The sequence below is a fragment of the Scaptodrosophila lebanonensis genome, unplaced genomic scaffold (assembly GCF_003285725.1).
Source record: "Scaptodrosophila lebanonensis strain 11010-0011.00,11010-0021.00 unplaced genomic scaffold, SlebRS2 tig00000043-arrow-pilon, whole genome shotgun sequence".
In the NCBI taxonomy this organism is placed as follows: Eukaryota; Metazoa; Arthropoda; class Insecta; order Diptera; family Drosophilidae; genus Scaptodrosophila; species Scaptodrosophila lebanonensis.
In genome coordinates, this window is record NW_022060545.1 from 6,347,465 (window position 1) to 6,354,191 (window position 6,727).

Sequence of the window (6,727 nt, forward strand, 5' to 3'; positions counted from 1 at the left end):
TCGTACAATCGCTCCAAGGAAGATTTATTTAAAAAAATAAAAATGATTTTTTTATACCAATCCAAGTAAAGTTTAAGACTTAGGAGATGAATATAGTTGCTGAATATATTTATCACAGCGAGTAAATGTTTTCTTTTTTCAAACAAAAACTTTAAATTTGGTCCAAAATATTTGCCTGAAAGATATTTAACATTGTAGCGTACTAAACATATTTAAATATTGCATTAATAGTTGAAAAGTTTACAAACTTTTGAAGCCTTTAGTAGGCATTCCCTTATATTTTTTTAGTAAAACATTCTCAATTTTACTTACCCCTTGAAATTCGAGCAGTCCGGTTCGCTTTTGTGCTGTTCTGCTTTAAAGAAAAATCGCATTGGTATTGTATTTTGCTATATAGTATTGTTTATATTTTGTCTCACTATCAAAAATATGTTTTCTGCAGTATTTTCCAACCCTTGACGCTTAGGAGGAGAACACAAGTTAGTACCAAAATGTGCTGCCCCAGCCGATGGTATCGCGATACACCCTGCGTCCAGTGCTGCCTCATCGATTGCAGCTACTGCTGTTTCAAATCTGACTGCTGTGGCCCATTCTGTACGACAACCTGCCCCCCAGACTGCTGTGGAGGACCTTGTGGTCCTTGCTGTTAACTGGCGGATGCAGAAATGCTGAACCAGACTAGACTGACGAATTAAAGGGGTACCAGCTAAATCCGTGGTGCAACAATAAAAACAATTTTGTACTAAAACAAACCCACGAAACGCTTTATTTCTCTTGATCTAGGAATGCACTGACAACATATTGCATGATTCGATTTCGAATTTTTATTATTTCCAAGGGATATGTAAGTGGTTTTGTTGATTAAAATATACAAAATAGTCTTAATGAAGATCGTTCTTTCGCTTGCTATTATTCACGATAGTAATTTGCACTTGTTTTTTTTTAGTTCGAGTTAAGAGCTTTGACTTTTAAGCTCATATTTTTTCTGAGGGAATTCCATTCGATTTATTTATTATCCAAGGTATATTTAAGTGGTTTTGGTCATCAAAATATGCAAAATAGTCTTTATAAAGATCGTTCTTTCACTTATTATTATTCACTTGCCCTTAGTTTCTTTTGCTAATGCTTTGACCTTTAAAAAAGACAAGCTTTTTTCTTATGAACATACAATATATTGCTTACACGTGTATATACATCAAAAACATTTTACACTGTAAGCTGCAGAGTCTACATTTATTTTTATGCCGAAAACCAAAAATTTAATGTAAATCTTTGTAAAGGTGAGGATTCAACTCCCAGCCTTGACTAAGATTTCTCATAATTTTTTTAAATTACAAAATTTTAGTTTCTTTATATTTGTTTATTGTTGTTATTTGCTGGTAATTGTGCTTTTTATGTCAAATACATTGAAATAATATACAAACTGCTTTTGTGTTGCGCTAGCTTATCGATTAGAAGATGTTTTAAATCGTTCTTGCTGAATATCTTTATTTCTTTCAACTTGCAAATACAGTTGCCGCCTTTCACCTAGATTCGAATTATAATTCGAATTGTAATGCATATGACAGGAAGGGAAGCAACATGTTGGCTAATTATATATTTCTTTGTGGACAAATTAATATTATTGAAATATCGCGGCAATCGGCTTATGTCATCTTTTAATTAAGGCTTGCCTACGAACATACCAGCTTCCCGATTCAATTTTTTTCATCTTTGCAAGAGCTATTTCTTTTCATAATTTCCGCTGTTTTGCTTCCACATAGACTAGTATATCTAGACATACTATATATACATTCTCTATACTTTTGCTGTACGAGCCGGACCAGGCCGAGCAGAGCAGAGCAAAAACTAATTTCTGTTGCTGACAACCATTTAAATTCAATTTATTTGCTTGCCAAGCAACAACACTGAAACTGAGGGCAATCAGCGATTATCTTCTGCACTGGCTGCGTAGGCGCTGAATAAGAACCATGGAGCAGAGGAGGTTCGGGGGCTGCTGGCTATTGGTTGGGGAGCTGCAAGGATGTAATGCCCAAGAGCTGCCGTGTACCTCAAACGTTGGCGTCTTTATTTATTGTGCATTTTACCTTTCTTCTCTCCACTTCTGTGTCGCGGTAACAGATGTTCCAACCTCCTGCCCGCTCCTTGCCCACCCTTTGAGCTCCATTATTGCTGATGGTTTTGCTTAGCCTTTGCCCTTTTTACGCGTGTGTGGCGCATTATTAAAAACTACTTAAAAAAGGCTTATGTACGTGTTCAATTCTAACGAGATCCTAAGTAATTGTAAATTAATTGATAAGCTAGATTTGCTCTGTCTAGACCACGAATGGTACATTATCATATTGTTATAGATAAAACCTCGATAAACAGACATGCTCTCTTATACAGATAATAATGAGTTCGGCCTTAGATGCCGAACATAACACCAACATTTTCGTAGCTGGCAGGCGCCAGCTTAATAGATAAGGATGTGTAAGTACACAAATCATTAGCTCAGGCTCGCCACCGCGCTGGATGAGCATGCTGCGGCTGGCTAACATGAGCTACCTGATAAAGTACGCACACATGGTAGAAGATAAGGAATCGATGATAGTATGTAGGCGATAGCATAAGAACTAGGATAAGAATTTATATATAAATAAAGCAGTCGAGCTATCGACGTTGTTCATTCATCCACAAAACTTTGTCGCGTATTATTATCCTCCCACCAATCCTGCTCCGCTCAATACAGTACGAGCAGTTGAAGGCGGTGAGTATAGGACGCGCATATGCGACCATCTCTGTCACGGCTGCCGCCATCATCAATGTATTTTTGGAGGCGAATGCCGCAAAGAAACTAGAAAATGAAAAACAAACACATTTGTTTCGGTTGAGCTCAGTTTTAAAATGGCACAGAAAACAAAAAAACAAAACAACAAAAGGTCCACCACAGCTGGCGTCAATGTTTGAATGACTGCCTGATGGTTGACAGCTTGAATGATTGAATGAATGAACGAATGAACGAATGGATGGATGGATGAGTGAGTGTGTGGTCGGTGGGCCGTTCAGTGGGTCGTTTGTAGAGTCGCTCGGCTCGGCTCGCCTCGCCTCGACTCGGTTGTCTGCCAAATTGCGATACCATGAGGACAGCGCGCCGCGGCGCGCCCGCTCTTTCCTTTCAAGCAAAACACACAGATGCCGTTATTTATGCTTACGAGCACAAAATGAGCCAAAAGCTGCGGGACCAACCAAGCTTGTTGGGCCCGTCATCATATTTGCTTAAAACAACACCAACAACTACAATAAAAGTCTTTGCTCTGACCATGTCTATGGTTGCTGCTGCAAAGTACACAGAAAATATTTACAAAATGCTCGTTTCCTTTTTCATATTTTTTTGTTTTTGCTTTTTTTTTTGTGTTGGCAAACATTTTGGAACCATTACCAAAAATGGGCTTAGGTGCACTCAGAGGGGCCAGAGGGGGCTACATATTGTATTATGCAGTGTAAACACGTTCTGCTTTTAAAAATTAATCTGTGTTTTGTTTTTTATAAATAACCTTGAGTTTTAATTGAAATAAAAACTTATATTCTCAATTAATTGGGATAAGTAGATGAGCTTTTGTTAAAAATTAAATTTACACGTCATTCTGTATGGACTATAATTCAGTTTCAAACTATAATGGAAGTTTAAATTTAATAAAAAAAAATATTATGGTGTGATTTGAACCTACAACAATGCGGGCAGAAGGAAAAGAAGAGCGCTTTATAAGAGTTGGTAAAAAGAGTTATATAAAATAAAAATACAGAAAACAAAAAATGTAAAAAAATTTTAGTTTTTTTTTATTAAATATTAAAATAGTTCCGCATTTTTAGCGCATACATACTTGAAACTTAAGATACCAATTCATTTAAAGCAAATTTTTAGGAATTAAACTATTATGTTCTTTCTAAGAACAGCAACGAAGTCTTTTTCTATTTCTTAAATAATTATATTGAAACATGTTTTATGCACTCCAGATAAAAATTGTTTTATTACTTAAATAATTAAATACATTCAAATACATACTATACTATATCATAAATTCGAAAGTTTCTGAAAAAAGCACCATGAAAATAAACGAAATGCTGCGATATCTGAGTTAAAAAAAAAGTGTTATGGCCGAATTCTATCAATTACAATTTATTTATTTATTTATTTATTTATAACCCTTATCCTAGAGTTACAAGTATTGGATTACTTTTAAATTATTACGCTAGTCATTACAAATTTAATTATATTGAGCTTATTATTATTAGGTTATTTTCTTATTGTTAGTTTTATTTTTAACATTCAAAATTTTTATTAATCTTTATAATTATTATATATATTTTTAGGTTGTCGAAGCTATCGAGTTTCTACTGCACATGCATTTCTAATAGTCAGTGAGTCGATATTCATCTATTTATGCTCCGAATTCACGTTTTTATTTATATTTTAAGTAAATATAATATAACTCACAGCCTGACAAGTTTTGGTTAAATGGAAAAGCATGTTCACCAAATTCGTTCATTCATTGAACGCCCATCCATTGATGTGAGCTTTAAAGTGATTTCCTCTTTGCTACAAAAGCGTGCCTCAAACTCATATGAAAATTGTTTCGGCAGCTACATCACAATCAGTTTTGGCTCCCCTCCTCCGTCCGTCCGTCCGTCCACCCTCCCCAGATCCGTTTGCCGGGACAGGCCATGGCGTTGCAACACTCATTCCCTGTTAGCTCGGGGCCTACACAGAAGCCTGTGTTGGATGCCATGCCCCGAACTACGATGGAAACATTGTCTATGGCTTGGCAGAAGGCCAAAGAGCCAGCAGGCCATGCTCTTTGCGATACCGATACCGATAGGCTCGCTCTGCCATGTTACTGAGTTCGGGGCACGCACAAAGCACACCGATTAGCGCTAATGATTTGATTTTCATGATTTTCTTTCCAATTGCAGTAATTTGTGTGCGTCGATGTTCGCTGCGTCGATTCAGTGATTGTGGGCTTTGTTCCCTTTGTAGGCAGCCGCTTTATTTTACCTTCAGGCCTTGAACTTGTCTGTTTATGCTCATTTGGGTCATATCAGCTTTGAACTTTATTCTACATAGTTAGCTGGCTATGATTGCTCCAAATCAATATAAAATACTACTTATAGTATAACTACTTATCAAATTGAAAACGCACTTGATTTTTTATGAGCTGCAACATGTTTCCCAAATATGTTACTGTTGTAGATTAACACGTTTTTTTGGAGTATAGGCAGCTGGTACGATTTTTAATTAGCCGCATACAAACTCAACAAAATAAATAAGTCTTTTAAAATTGTTTTTCCCAAATATAAGTCGATCTTGTGCATTGTCGAAGCCTCCACCTAAAGCCACAGAAAAAGCTTTTCATACATTTTTATACTTTGTACATGTGGATTTATTTTTTGGTTGTCAAATTTGGCTTTAATTATTCAAACGCCAATTGTAGGTAAGCCATATAGTATATTGGACAATTTTCAAATATATACATTCCGTTAATTATCAATTTCCTCTTCAAAATATAACCCAAAGTTGATTTTCGTCCCAGGTGGACGATTTAAAATTTTGACCTGTGTATATACTATTCTTTATCAGCATGACGAGTCGATCTAGACCGTCTGTCCGTTCGCACGATCACCTAGATCTCAGAGACTATTTTGCCTTATGTGGGTTTCATTTGTTTTTGAGTTTGTTTGTTTTATTTTTCATCCACTTCCCCACGCCGTTCGTATAATCGCCTATATCTCGGAGACTAGAAGACCTAGGGACATCGAATGGCCTTATGTGAATGCGCAGAAAATGTGTTGTTTTTAATACCCCTCCACCTCCCCTCTCCCACGCAATTCGTGATTTTTCCATAACTCCCGTAATTCTTCGAATTCGAACTCAAATTTGGCAAATACCTCCAACACTATAATTGCTGCCCAAGTGTTTCTCGCAGCTGTTGTTGATGTTAGTGCTTTGGTTGACTGCAAACATGCTCACACAGACACGCACAGACATGCATACACTAACATAGACGCAATTGCTATGTAAATGTACAATTACAATTTACGTGAGTTCAAAACTGAGAAAGGTAAAACCGAAAATGCTTAAATTGTTTTTTTTATAAATTCTACATTTTTTAAAATCTCTATATAAATCTATATAAATCTATATAAATCTCTATAATTATTCTAAACAAACGGGGTATTTCAAAGTCGGGACCCCTGACTTTAACTTCTCCACTTATTTAAACACATTTTTACGCGTTTATCATACAAGTATTTTAAAATGGTTGACAACACACCTTTGGCGTTTCTTCTCTTCGACGACTTTTTCTCTTATTCGAAATCGGAGGAGTCTGTCGCCATTTGGGACGGTATCCTTTTGAGCAGAAGGAGGATTGCTTCCAGAGCTACTTCCACCCGATGAATGCCCAATCAAAAAAAAAAAATATACTCGTATTGTCTGGATATTAGTAGAGTCTACATACCATGTTTAGTTGATGTGGGTTCAACCGTCTTTGAAATCCAGAACGGATGGGCATGGCTCTATCGATTCGCCTTATCATCCTGATTCAGAATATATATACTTCACGGTGCCGGAGATGGCACAAACCTAATATACCTTTTTATACTCTGTACATGAAATGTACAAGAGTATATTAGGTTTGCGCAAGCTGAAAGGCGGCGTGGCAGACTCCTCAAAGTATATATATTCTTG

At 36.4% G+C, this 6,727-nt stretch overlaps 1 long non-coding RNA gene across 1 annotated transcript; it reads left to right on the forward strand.

Moving 5' to 3' along the window:
- The first annotated feature begins 285 nt into the window (after positions 1-285).
- LOC115623159 lies at positions 286-756 on the forward strand. Its single transcript, XR_003995379.1, has 2 exons — positions 286-376; positions 443-756. It is a non-coding gene; the product is annotated as an uncharacterized LOC115623159 (long non-coding RNA).
- The last annotated feature ends 5,971 nt before the right edge of the window (positions 757-6,727 follow it).